The 15,959-nt window shown below is 30.4% G+C and overlaps 1 protein-coding gene across 2 annotated transcripts in view; it reads left to right on the top strand.

Moving 5' to 3' along the window:
* LOC114124007 (protein UXT homolog) overlaps window positions 1–15,959 on the top strand; it is a 65,401-nt gene that overhangs the window by 16,576 nt on the left and 32,866 nt on the right. The window contains exon 2 of one of the 2 annotated variants that reach the window (XM_027987163.2): window positions 2,279–2,422. The exons of the other annotated variant lie outside the window; for it this stretch is intronic. The gene's annotated coding sequence lies outside the window, so the exon portion shown is untranslated. The remainder of the gene's footprint in view (window positions 1–2,278; window positions 2,423–15,959) is intronic. 2 annotated transcript variants of the gene reach the window in all.

Raw genomic sequence — 15,959 nt, 5'->3', positions numbered from 1 at the left:
CAATCCATAACTCCCAAACCGTAGGCCAAATTATAAAACATACAGTTTTGTGTGTATTTTCATGCCTACTATTTGTGTATAATTCGTAAAAAGTATAAAAAATAATACATTTGAGAGCCATATGTTTATATAAATAAAATACAATCTATCGCTGTTACAAACAAGCGCTATAAATCAGGCGTTTGTGGAGGAGGTGTTGTGTACATATGCGTAGACGATGTAGTAATCCTCTTCTCTGGCCGTATTTAAGTTATACACGCGTAACTTTGTGTGCTATAATATGGTAATAACTAATAAGTAACTACTGAGTATATGAAATTTGATTAAAATATAACATTAAAGTGCCTATTCAAAATTATTTACTTATATTATACATTAATAGGTTCAGATATTAAATTAATGACTCAAAACTATTAATAATTATTGGTATAGGTATAGGTACAAATACATTTTAGAAAATGAACTCGATTTGCTTATTAATACTAATAATATATTTTGTACAGTATATTAGTGATACATTAATACAATTTACAATGAGTTGTTAATTCTAATATTTCTTGAACTGTAAATGGTTTTAGTTTATACTATATAAACGGCGAAGTGTGGTGGTAACGAAGTGAATTCGATATTTGTTATGGTAAATAAAAATTAACGATTTTTATGCGATACTGTCAACACATGGATACTTCATTTTCTCCAGAGAACAGACATTATGTCCATATTCGGCATTTCATATGTATACTGTATAGCTCAGAGTTTAGTCTTAGGTTATAATAACTAAATGCCAAATTAGGTATATGCGTGCATGCGAATGGGCTTATAAAAATAAAACCTTCCTATGGCGATTACATCAACGTATATGTTACACTATACGAATGCCGCCGGAAAATAGCTTTCGTCCGCTTAGATGTCTAATAACATTATATTACACGTATATTTACGAGCTGCAAAACATCAAAAGTTTTTTCTCCGTTCCGTTGTTCTTACGGTTTTGTGTATATAGCTAGTGCTTTACGGCCGCGTTGAAATCTAAACCGCAGAATGTATGCGCCGTCTCCAAAAATAACATTACTTTCATCTCTTTTAATGTGGTTAAAAACGCTTGCACGCGCGCGCGCGCACACTAACACACTCACATTTGCGTATAAGACTTGTCGTCAACAACTAATTATCTTTATATTATGTACGCAGCCTGTCCCACGCGGAATGGGCTCAGCGTGTGTGTATATTTATATTTTAACGAGCCAATTTCGAATGTAACCAGTTGATACTAGACGTTTTGGCTGTAAGAGAGATTAGTTTTATACTTTTAATAGTGCAATTAATTGGATAACTTTTATTTTTACGACTGTAACGCGCGGGTATAGCGTCGACATTAATCTTTGAGCGAAAAAGATTACGGTTATCCTACTATAAAATGTAACGATTAATTATTTCAAGGATTTAATCGAGATTTTTGGTCTAGAAATTATTACAAAATTGTTTGATGAAAATTGTAGAAAATAAAAATAAAATAATAATAATCAGTTTTTTTTTATTATGAAATTCAATAGGTTCTTATAAAGTTATAACTTTTAGTATTATGTTTTTAATTAATCACATAAAGGTATACTTTCGAATAAAACCTAATAATATATAATAATTGTTCTTCTAGTTGACTGTTGTATAATTAAAAATGTATTATATTTCATGAATTAACATTTTTAATGTATTTATTCATTGCGTTATGTTTGAAAAAGAAATTAAAAGTACAATGATGTTTTGTAATGAGGGTATTATATTACTATAATAATTGTTATTTTTACTTATACTGTACTGTTGTACATAGGTATATAATATGTACAGAAAAAAAAACATCTAGGTTTTAATTATTATGTACACAAATTTTATTTTTCTAGTTATATTGGTCCTTTTATAATAGGTATAATAAAAATTAATAATTTATTGTATGTATTAATATAAAAGATTATTCAACAAAAATGTTTTATTTATATTTATGGCAGTAGGTATTTATTTTTTATTTTTTAAATAAAAACATTTTACAGTTTTTAACGTCAGCGTTTTAAATGCCATAAACTATCTCTAATATAGGTTATTTATATAGATGCTCGTAAAACAATGCATAGATTTGCAAATTTTACTTTGTATGGTAATTTATAAACTACCAATTACTACCTTATATTACGATAATAATAATTCAAACTGTGCGTGATATATATACATTATACAAATATTAATAAATAATAATATTTTTGTTTTTGTTTTATTTTTCCTGTAGCAAATACACGAACATATACAATATACCTACAGCATAATATATTATTATATATTCATCCTAAATAGTAAATATTGTGGACCGACACCTACCTGTACCACTTCGATCGAAACTCGCAGTGATCGTTGAACTATATCACGTGCTTAGGTAAGTTAAAAGTGATGTTATAAAATAACACTTAGCAAATTTATTATACATAATATATTATATAATATATAAATAATATTATCGTGTTTACAATGTATATGATCATATTATACAGAAAAAAAAAATGCGGAACGTATATTAAATCTATTTATTATCTTACGCAGCGTATGTGAATTTATGAGTAGGGATCTATATAATGTAATATTATAATGCCTCTCTACGCGTAGGTATCCCTATGGCGATTGTCTGTCGATGACAAAACTAGTTCCTTTGTCTTACAAACTGCCGGTTCTCGTATAACGTTCCGTGTTCTCCCGGCCAATTATAATGACTTCCAGCGGATTATGATGCATCACATGAAAAATAATATGCATTAGACCAGATCTCAAGTGGTACTTTCTCATGTTTCACTGACTTCCCCTTCGGGTATATATACTATGTAATATAAAGGTGGTGTTCACACGAGAAACAAAGCAAACCCCTATTGATTTTTAGTTTTTCCTCTCGTAAAGAAATAACATTGTTCGGGTCCTATTAAACGCTGACTTTCACATACACGCCCCCTCGAAATTGACCGCACGTATAAGCGTAGGTAAATGTTATACGTAACCGTTTTTAGGTCCTTCTCAACGAGGGAGGACCGTTTCGGTAAGTGCCATATCAGGCCCATATTATATTCTATAACACAAACGAGCGAGAATACTTCACAAACACACAACTCGAGCACTCCGGCTATACATAACGATCTAATGAAATAGGAAACCATAATAATTCAACGTTTCTTCTGGATTTTATTTTTCGACGTTAGACTTAAGATGCGAACACGCCTTTGTTGTATGTAATGTAACTACATATAGGTAATAATATTGAGGCTAGGTGTATATATATATATTATATACATATGTTGTATGTACAATGTAGGTATATAAACGCGTACGCGCATAAGATCGGTTCAAACCATTCGAAACGAATTCGACCAACTTTGTTTAAGTTACTTGGTGTGGTGCAGAATCAATTCGAATAACTTAGGTCTTAGTTTAACCTCGAGAACGTTTCATCATAAATCTCGCTCGGAAACGTATTCTACAGCGAGCTAGTGTTAGGGGAGGTACATCTGTTTATTTACGCGTTTTCGTGACCGCGTGCTCACTACGTATATATGTGCACTCGGAATTTCGTACAATATAATCAATTTGATTCGGCGAACGTTGTAAAGTTTCACGGACAGAAGTATAGGTTTATTCTGGTCTTATACAAACACACTTACACGCACACGCTTATTATATATATATATAACAATCATCCAAACGAAAAAAAAGTTTGGCTTCCTAATTTCTAAACCGAGTGTGCTTTGCCCCTCTTCCGCCGGCCCACGGCCCGTACACGCCGCATCGTTGAATACACGCTTTACGTGAGTTACTTGTAAGATTTCTTCTCGTTGCCCTTTATATTTCTCCGCCGCCGCCTCATTACCGCCGTCCCTCCCATACCCGACGGTCCTTCCTGGCGGTCGGTAACGGACGCCGCGTGGGGCTTCTGCTGACGTCCGCACATGCACAACGGCGCGAGGGGGTAAATGACCCTGGGCTCTCATCATTATATATATTATTGGGTTAACTATACCACACGAGGAGGAGCCCCCGTATAGATGCCGAGCCCCAGCTGTAAATTGAATCAAAGCCCCGGGAACCCATATGGCGCGCAGGAAATTAATATTGTTCGTGGAAAAAAAATATATAATAATATGAATACCTATATATACACCGGTCGCGAGTGAATTGTGTTATAATAAAGGACAAGAGTTTTTTTTTCCTCGCCCCGACTCCGCCGTACAATATTACAGTATATGCTCGCGAGTGCGCGTGTGTATAGATCGTAATTATTTGAACGTGATTTATCTCTATTAGTCTGACGGTGGGAGTCCCGACGACGACGACGACGACGAGGAGAGACCTCTAAATGATTGACGAGACGATTTTCATCATCGCTATTATATTATTATTATATTGTACACCGTCTAAACTTACCACCTTGACTAATCCATTGTTTCGTTAAAAATATAATAATAACAACAGTAATAACGACACGCAGATATAAATTTAAACGGAATACCTTATGCGGGACGTATACCACTATACGGTAGGTTGGTAGGTAGGCAAAACACTACATATACTTCCGATTTGTACGCCTCGTGGAAAAACAATAGGCGCCTCGTCCTTATTATTAGTGTCATTGTAATCTTTGGGTCACGTCGTCTCGAACACACGGCAAACATGAGCCTCGCGATACTTCGAATACCGTCCTGTATAGGTGCATTATAGGTAGGTAGGTCGGTAGGTGTGTGTTGTGTGCGTGCGTGTATGCGCGTTTTACTCAGTGCACCTGAGAAACCACCCAGTCATTTTTCAAGCATTTCCGCCCGAAAATGTTTACATAATATTTTTACGAGCCCGCGAGAAAGGTAAATATTTACCAAGCAACCCAAACACTATTTTTTTTTATTACAAGTCCATTATCCATTTGGTTTTTTTCTTTCTTTCTTATTTTTTTCTCCAGCGTATATATGTATGTGTGTGTTCACGGTTTTTTTATTTAGAATATAAAAATTAAAATATTTTAACCGCACTCGGTTTTATGTATACATGATGGCGCGTACACAAAGGTTTCTGCTGTATGTGTGTGTGTGTGAGTGTGTTTTTTTTTAGTGCATTCTAAATCATTAATTATTTAAAAGGTTTTAGTATGAACCTAAACGGACCGATTTCGGGCGTTTAAAAGTGCTATAATATAATAATAGGTATATATTTATACATATTTGTACAATAGTTTTGACTCGGCGTTGAATGAGTGATGGACAACGGTTTAGACGTACGAGTACATTTTCTCTATAAATGTAGGAAAAAAAATCATGAGTTCAATTGAAACACTTCGCGCGTCGTAGGTATTCATCCATTATTAATATAGAAGTAACTATGTAGTTACCATGACCTTATAGTGCTCGTGTTCTAGCAGATAGTAATATACAATTTAGATCTCCACTTACATATTGTACGTCTAAAAACGTGTGTTTCTAGTAGGTTTTTATTATTCATTAATTTTTTATATTCACTTTTATTTTCATTATAGCATTCGTAAATAAAATTATGTTTGTGCTTTACAAATATTATAGTATAATATTATTATATATATTTTAAAATATTTAAAGTTGGATTCTCGCTTATCACATCACATACTTTACTAGATTTAAAACACAAGTAGGTATATAGGTTATATGTTGTAATTAAATGTTTTAAATAAATCATTAACATTCATTGTATATGGAAAGTTGTGTTAATAAAATGATACAAATAGTTTAGGTACCTACATAATATTTTTACCTCTTTATTGTTACTAATTTCATAATACTTTGTTTTATTTCACAACACGCACGTGAACAAGTAATTTAAACAAAAAGTTGTTCTCGCCAACTAATGTTTAGTATAAATAATAAGACAATTAATTATAAATTATCGTTATGGTGCATATTTATGTAGCAGGGCTTTTATTTAAATAACAAAAGTTATTACATTCGTAAAAAAATCTGACTAACATTTTTGGATCCCCTCATTAATAATTCATTTTAATCGTTATATTGTTAGAATGCATTTATTATATCCAAAATTGTAATAATTGTCAACCGTATATTATCTCAGTAAATTATACAGTCAAAACAAATGTTTAAAACTGGTTAATAACACATTTTAAATGAAAGATTGTCTTTTTTACTATGTACTTGTATACAATATATTTAGTTGTTGTAAATTGTAATAATTCTTATGTGTATTTTTGTTAACCTATTTCTGTTAACATTTTTACAGTTTGCATATTATACAGAATAATATAATATTCAATTTATTTTCAAATAGCAGTATAAAACAACTTACTTGTATAGTTGATTAATAAAGTAAACAATTGCATACCTACACATTAAAATACTAATCATAGACTTAAATATAATATTATGATTCACGATGAGCTCTTAGCCTAAAGCACATAAATCATATAAGCATTTTCAACCTGTAATTTAGAATGTATTACTATCTATTCATATTATATTAATATTTGATCGATCATAAGTAATAAATTAATAATTAATAATGTAATGATTAAGTAATAGCAATAATAATGATGCACTTACATAGGCATTTTATATTACCTCATCAAAATCCACTAAAAGCCAAAATGAATATATTAATCAATTTTAAATTTAATTGTTTTTCTATTTATCTATACTTATTATAATTACTAACCGGATAAAAACAAACGTTGAAAAGTATTATATTATTCCTAAAAAAACCTAATATCTTTACTCTGAAATGATTAATCAAGTACATACGTTATATTTCCTCGAATTGCATTTATAGTTTCCATTTATTATTTTATTGCATATTTAAACGAAAAAAAAATATTACAAACGAATAATTAATTATCCATTCAGTCAAATAGTGATTACTTAAATTTATTAATTGAGCTGACGACAGCGCGAGTTCAAAAAACTTTAAATATGTTTGACACATTTTACTTACCTATAATATATTTAATTTTAAGTTTAACCTTTATTATTATTACACACGCAATGCTAATGTAACCATATTGTCATTCAAATTATTACTATACGCTTTTAATTTTTTAACCATAAATTAAAATATAAATCATTAATAAACATTACAAATTATAATTATCTGTATAGGTAATAATTTTTATTATTTTATTAGATATAAATTTTATATTATGCAATAATATCGGTTAAGAATTAGGTTTAAACTATAGGTAGATAGTTAGATTATTTAGATATTTTAATTATATAGTATGTACCTACAATATAATCAATGTAATTGTTCATTGTTTTATTCATTTTAATTATTATTAAAATATAATAATAATTGTTTATATTTGTCAGCAACAACATTATTAATTTATATTTTAGTTATTTTTAAATTTTTTGTTCTACTTATTTATGTATTTGCCTTTACTATACATATCTTCTTAGACTCTATTGATGAACACGCTTCCTTAAAAATTATTTCATATAATTTATTTGTAAATCTACTTAACTACTATATAATTGAATGTGCTAATTACATGTTTTTATAAATTATATTTAAAATAATAATGTATGTTATTTTGATTACTAGAAATTCAAGGGAAACCATTTCATCTTATGTTATCAAGGTTATGATAAAATCTACTAAAAAAAAAAATAAAGCTATCATATATTATACACTCTGTCCAACGTACTGCTGATGGCTGATTTACAAAACACGTTCGGCGATGCACATGTCGCATTCGATTATAGTGCTAGTAGCGTTGTCAATCATTCGCTCACATAAGTATACCTAGGAGTTGAAAAAAAAAATGATAACCTACTGTTATCTCACCTGTTTATTCGTAAACCCGTGATTTTTAAATTTTTGTTACAAATTATTCATTTTTTCAAAAAATTTTTCCATTAATGCTCTTTTGACTTTTACATCTAAACATGTATTTTGCGAAGAAAATATGTCACTTTAAAAAAAGCATACGCTGTGTATCGGCCATCATTGTAAGTGGAGAGGAAATATTAGGACACTGGTTAGTCACAGTTTGCATGCGCAGTAGCTTACCATTCTTTCGTTGGACAGAATTCAGTTCTAAATATGAATACTAAGATAATATATGGTTATGGACATGGTAACATTGTTTTTATCTTCTTCTATAACTGTATAGCTGCATTAACTGAGGTTACGCTTGATCAATTCAAATTTAAGTAGTAATGCTATATTTTTATAACTGATTTGATACTCATACCTACCTACCTAGTAGTAATATAAATTAATTTTTTGTTTGTTTTATTAATTAAAAATAAAAATCATTATGCATAAGATCTTACTCGTCGTAAAAATATAGTTATACATTTATATGTGAGTTTTATTGTTTAACTATTACTAAAAAATTACCTAATTACCTATTTAGTAAAAAACTGATGTGTTGTAAATATATAAAATACCATGCGTCTTAGAAACAAAACTTTATTTTGTTTGGTATTTTTCAATTCTAGCAAACGGTAAAAATTTTCTGTATTTTTTGATATAGAAATGAACTTATTGATTGGATATTCAATTTATATTTAGTTGATATTCTTGTGCAAGTCATTTGTCTAATTTGTTATTCATGTTTTCTCGAAAATTTCTTACCAAAATATTCATCCATCTGTCATAATTTTAATTCATGTGCTCCATCAACTATTTATCAGGTATGATGTACGTGCGGAGCTATACGAGCCCTCCCCCAAAAAATATCATCTTTATAGGACAAGTTGTTCGTTGACTGTAGATTCCTCTTAACTGTTCTACCGGTGACTAAGCTGTTTTAATGTAAATTTTTCAAATGTCAGTTATCGCTTTTGTCTGTTTAGAAACATAAGTTATGTAGTATATCATAAGTATGATATACTTCAAGTATCCTTGAGGTCTATATACGTAATCGTTGTCCTGGTATACTTAAATGTTGACTATTTTATAATGAAGTCAGTTGTCGGATTACAATTATATGTTAATGTATGTATAATGTAGCTATATAATTATAATGAAATTATTGATTTTTATTTTCGTACGTAAATATTATATAATATGAATAATATGATACCGCCAAAAACAACTAAATACAAGTGGTTTTATACATCATGTATTAAATATTATATATATATTTGGACCAAAAGTTATTCAACGAACGAAGCAATTAGTTAGTACACATAATTATTGCAAACAAGCTGTCATTCGTCTATATTATATTGGTGCGGAATGTAATAACTAATAATACTGAAAATACTAGTTAAGGTTTTAATGAAAATGACTAATACCATTATGAGCGTGCATTTAGTCATGGATACTTTTGACATATTTACCCATAGTTTACTATAAGCGTGTAATTTCGTGCGTTTCCCAACAACATAACAACAGGAGATACATATACATTGCAATGTGTTCATTATAATTTATAACATATACCTATGAATTATATTTAAATCTTCAACTAAAAACTGTCAAATATTTTTGAATTAAACTATGTCCGTTACAAAAGTCCTCGAGTTTTTATAAACAATTTCAGGGTCGATGGTACTTGTAATTAAAACCGTGAACCTTATAAAGTCGATTCATTAAAATATTTATACCAAGTATGGATTCAATTTTATGCGAATATTTTTCAATACGTTAAACAGTTTTATTTTTTATTCGGGCAACGACATTATATTCACCCCGGGTTATCAGAGACTGATCTATTTTGTTATTCAAATATAAAATAGTCTTAATCTAAAGTAACATAATAACATGTTTCAAATGACGATCGCCATTGTATTAATATTAAATAGGTACCTACTTATCCAACCTGTGGTAAAACGTGAGTTATTATTAAAATTAATAATAATCTACAAAAAAAAAAAAAAAATAAATAATAATGTTAATGTTCAAGTTCAATAATACTCAATGATTTAATCTTAACTGGTTCTGTCTCTTCTGTGACATTTTGTAATGAAAATATGTTATTGGTGTCATCGTAATGCTTTTTTTTGTAAACAACATCGTGTATATACTAAAATTTGAAATTGGAATATGAATTCAAAATCATTGAATAAACTTATAGTTAAAATTAAATACCTTAGTATATAGGTTGTATGTTTGGAATTTTAGATGTTTTCCTAGAAATGTCTCGTATTTAATAACTATGTAGTTTATTATAATTTAATATCATTGTGTATAATTTCTTGTATTTACGATTTATTATGTTGTACATTAAACGGAATTAATTATACATGGGATAATTATTTTAAAAATACACTTTTTTAACAGTTTCTTGGCTTAATTAATATAATATCTAGGTACTCCAGACAAAAAAACTCTATTTTATTTGAATTGGCTTAATTTGTGTTGGGCATGTTTTGGTAAATATAATATATATACATAGTATTATATTGTATCATACTACAAACAACAGTTTTTTTTATAATTCCATATCGTAAAAATATTTGGGTACAACGAAACATAGTTATAACAATACATTAAAGCAAATTCGTAATTAGGTTTTAGTAAGCATATATATAGACAGCATATAGCATATATATTTTATGTTTTACACGTGACAATATTGATACGGAATTGTTTTTACAACAATAATTAAAATACCCTGTATACTGACATGTTATTAGATAGAAGACTAAAAATAAATTATTTTTCAAATTTGTGTAATCATAGATAGTATATTATATTATAATCATTGAATCGTAATAAATCATAGTTAATTAGCGATGCATGAAGGCTGTGTGGTTTGTACTTTTTTTAAACCGTCGATATTTTATTATTAAATTCATAAATACGCATTGAATGTGTGCTTAATAGCGGTGGTTAACCCTTAAAAATGTAAAAGAAATAACTAATTTGGTTTTATGTTACCGGGAAAATATATATTATTATTTATTACTATAATATAATTTAGTTTTTAGAGTATCGGGATTTGGGCCAAGGTTTGAATTATGTTTTTCTAAGACTTAAAACTGTATATTATTATGTTTGAACTTTTGAACGAGTAATAAAAATATTGAACATGTTAGAAAAAACTTGTTTGAGAAATCAACAACGCAGAATTATTTTACCCGAATTGATTTCTATGAAAAATGCAAATTTCGATAAAAGTTAATTGATTTTTTTTTTGCCATCGTGTTTCAGAATCCGATATTTCGTTGGTGTCATTATTATGCGTCATATATTATATATATTTATATATATATAAATAGGTGTGTTTAAAACTATTATAGATGTACTAAATAATAATATGATAATCCGCGAGAGAAGTACCTATATATATATTATACTCACGGTATATTATAATTTAGTGGCGATGTTGACGTGGTGTATAAACTTTTATTTGCTTGAAAATATAATTAACTACTAATCGCCATCGTTGTGTAAAAAATACTACAATTCAGCATCTTAATTATTGCACTGAATTAGATAAAAATACTCAACACATCTACCTGAATCATGCACTTACTGTCTAACTTAGTTCGAATTAATGGTTTTATTTTTATGTTATCCTCGTACAAACATCCGATATATATATGTTAAGGCTGTAACTATTATCCTTTTTTGTCAATCATCTGAATATTTAAATTTTTATTTTACTATGGCTTTGTAATATAATCTTTTTCATTTATTTTGTATCATCTCTAACTGTGTATATTATTTCATATTGAACATAAGAAATTGAAAATTTTAATATTATTGTCGAAATAGTATTATAGCTGTTTTTGGCCATCGACCAATATTTCAGTATAATAAGAACAAAGTATAATAATATATATTAACGAATTTATGTGTAGGTCGTTTTAATGCGATACGCTTATTATCTATCATTTGGAAACAATATTTAGTTGCAGGCGCTCAAAAATATTTTATTGCAGTTACTTATCGTTGTTGTTCGTGATAAAATATTAAAATATATTATAATCATTATTAATTAGGTATAGGATTTTATAGCACTTCAAAGTATATAAATATTCGTGATATTAAAATATAAGGTCATAAAAATCATCGTGATAAGTAATAAAAATGACAAAATATTCACTAAAAAACGGTCGACTGACGAGTGTTGATTAAAAGTTTAACAGTTTTGTAACTAGTGACGAGAAAATAAGAAGTGGACTATAAAATACGATGTATGAGCCATGAGGGTTATATACTCGTTACTTATAAATAGGTTAAAAAATTACATTATGAGCAATATTATATAGTTTTTAAAGATTATAATAAAAATACAATTTCATGTAATATATAAACGAAATTTAAAATAGTAAAATCGTAAAATAACATTTTAAATTTGATTTTTTTTTATATCTCAAAAAAAAGAAGATTTTTTAGTTCACTCTGGCATATGGGGATATATAAAAATGAAAGCAAATATAATAATAGTTTATTTTATTTTTTATTATCAGGAAGACCGCAACATCGGCTATAAGACTAAATAAAAAACAGGGGGGAAATATACAACCCAGCAGCGTTTTATTTATATATTTCACAGAATGTTTGTATACGTGTACCCGATGTTAACTTTTTCTTTTTATTGATATATTCGAAATTCTAATTATTTTTGTATTGCATTAATAGATAGGTATACTTATATACTATAATGACTATAATTTATGTAGTGTAAGACACAGCTATTATGTAATTCGTTTAGTATTCCGGCTTATTTAAACTCGAAATAAATAAGTTATTTTTCATTATTTTTATAATCAACTTAATAGAAAGCTTTTACTAAAATTTCGGAATTACCAATCGTCATTATGTTGATGTCTATTTCGATAAAACGTTTATATAGTTTATTCACCAGGTGTGGGGGCAGTAACGTCGAGCACCCTACGTAATTGTGTGTGTGTGAGTGTTGTATAAATTTACCCGACTCTGTCATTTTGTATTTATGTTTACGAATGTACGTGCAGAAACGTACCGCTGAAATCTGCGTGGAACGAGAAAAAAACATTTTTTCGCTGCAGTTTCCCCCTGAACGAATGGGCTATTTACAATGCGACACAACCAGTAGGTATATGTTTAATGTGTACACGTCACACGCACGTGAAGGTTTATTGGATGTGTGTGTGTGTGTGTATAGTCGACTCCAATATTATAAATTTATAATATATATATATATATATATATATGTGTATTATATATTTATATAATATATGTATGCACAGTTTACTGTCGTACTTACGCCGTCGCTGCCGTCCGTAATGCGTGTATGTATAAGGACTTCGAGAGGGGTGGTTCACGGATAAAACGTGCATAAGAAATTGAAGTCTGAAACATAATATTATATTATATTATTATTATTATTATTATTTTCAATCAAACTATATTTATATTTTATAATTCCGATCGATCATTTCGGTCCGTTTGCTCAGTTACGACGTAAAAATATACTATAATATTAAAATAATATTGTCTTAAATAGTGCTTTTGAAATATGAACCTATTAATATATTGAGTGAGGTTACCGCCGCGGTGTTAACTGTTTTTTTTTTCGTTCTGACTTATTGCTGGTCAGCTCATTATTGTGTATACGAGGAGAATTCATAAGTTTTAGTCGCTTCTTGTAATCTTGTGATGAGAAATAAGTATAATTTGTATATTATATTTATTATTATTACATACAGCGATTATTGAGCACAGCCTATAAGTGTGTTATCTAGAGTTTTATTTTATACAGATGAACTTCTATCGGAAAACGAAATTACACATTTTTTTTTCTTTATAAATCCAATTGCGACGCGGTAAACGTGCGTGCGTGCAGAGTAAAGTTGAATGACGTGAAAAAGTTTTTAGGCGCTGTGAGTGCCGCGACCGCTCGTTGTCTGTCTGAATTCGGCTCACAAAGTTTATTCCGTGACACACAATACTCGCTTTTCCCGTTTTCAATGGCACTAATAATAATCATTATTATTTATATGCGTTCGTGTGTACCGCTTAACGATGACATAAATATGCATAAATAATACAATATATACGTTCGTATGCATGTTTTCGCGTTTGTGTGTATGTGTGAACTTACATGTATATTATAATATACAAATGGGTGAGTTATTCTTTATCGCGTATATTTTCCGTACATAATATAATTTTATTATTATTGTTAAATTGATGAAGCCGTGATCGCCGTCGCTCGTTCGGGACCACAACGTGTCATTTTTTGTTATGAACGCAAATTTGCAGGTAAAATGATAATATTAACATTACATTTTTTTAACAATAGTAGGCATTAGAGATGAATCCATAACGAAGATTTTGAGTAGGGTATATATTTTAATATGAGTTTGCACAAATATTTATCTCATAAATTTTTATCTATTATCTTAAATTATAAACCCATAATCACTACAGCGCTTGTTATTAAATTACCTGTTTTATATGAATATTTTACACATGGTGTACATAATATAATAAAATAAAAAGTACATAAAAGTATCACCACTTAATAGTTTTATATGCCTCTTATGTATGTACTTATTATTACTTTATTTATCAAAAAATGTTCAGGGTCCTGGTGCAATAAATTCATATATAATAGTCTCTTTACCCCTTCTCCTCTCAATACAATTGCGGTAATAGTCAATATACTGAATGATTAACTTAAATAAAAATTGCCATTAAATTGTAATATAAAAGTAATGAGTAGTGAGAAGAAAAAAAATTGTTTGATACACTTAGTTAAATTAATAATTATTATCATTTAATAACAACAAACTCATTTTAAGGATTATAACAGTTATGGATTCATTTTTACGATGTATTTATGTACCTATATGCAGCATTAAATATAATTCGTTATAACACCTTCAAGAAACCTTTCAATTGGTTTGCATTATAGCACCACATATTGGCTTATAAAATATCGTTTTGACTGACTCCCGAGCTTACCATTTTCTTTTTGTTTTCCCCTGTAATCAGCTGCTCTGTGATTGAATTTTTTTATTTTTTGGTTTCTCAATGTGTCCGCGATAGTGTATAACAATATTATGAGAGTAGCACGACACTGTTAATATTACTATACAAATATATATTTTTATTTCGAAAATGCATTATTATATACGGTTTACCGTCAGTCGTCGAAATATCGTTCGGCACGTTCGGCGAGAGGAATTATAATATTATTAAAAAAAAAAAAATTATTAAATAAATAAAATCGTTCGTCGTTGTCGCCACAGTCGCACAACGTTACTCGCTCGAAAGCCGTCGACGATCGACGTAATTATAAAGCGTGCGAGACGACGAAAAACGCATCAGCCGATCGTTGCGGGCCACGCTCCGACCACGAACAACGCTGGAACAAGGAACAGCGGCCGCGCGACCGGTCCTCCGCCGGTGCCGTTGCACAAGTCGCCTTTGCACAGGCACACCTTGGACGTGACGTTTTGCTCCGGGCCGGTCACGTGGAAGCAGCCGGCCCGGTTGACGCCGGTCGGACCGGAACACCCGCGCACCGACAGCGGGCCGGTGGCCACGTTCACGCACCACGCGGACAGGCTGGACGGACAGTGGAACACGTGCTGCCGGCGCTGTCGCTCGTTGGCGTACGACCAGAACGCGCCGCCGTCCGTGCGCCTGTCGCTGTAGCACACCAGTCCGCCGCTCTTGTGTTTCGGGTACAGGACCGTCCGGCCACCGCCGCTTCCGGCCGCGGCCGTCGTCGTCATCGTCGCGGCGGCGACGACGGTTAGCAGTAACGTCACGGCCGTCATAGTGGCCACTGCAATCGCTGTCGGCGTGGTCGCTCGATGATGCACCAGACGCGAGCGTTAGGTACGACGACGTCGTCCGGCGAGGGTTACTGTGATGCGCACAGTGATTTTTGTTTATTTATACGTTTCGGAGCAACATCGTTGCGGGTACTGTATTGTTTGTTATCGCGTGGTAAAAAAATAAAAAATGTATCGCCTCACCTGGCGACTGCAGTCCGTTGTTTCAATCTG

Source organism: Aphis gossypii, chromosome 2 (genome assembly GCF_020184175.1).
Source record: "Aphis gossypii isolate Hap1 chromosome 2, ASM2018417v2, whole genome shotgun sequence".
NCBI classification, from domain to species: domain Eukaryota; kingdom Metazoa; phylum Arthropoda; class Insecta; order Hemiptera; family Aphididae; genus Aphis; species Aphis gossypii.
This window is presented reverse-complemented; position numbering and strand designations above follow the sequence as displayed.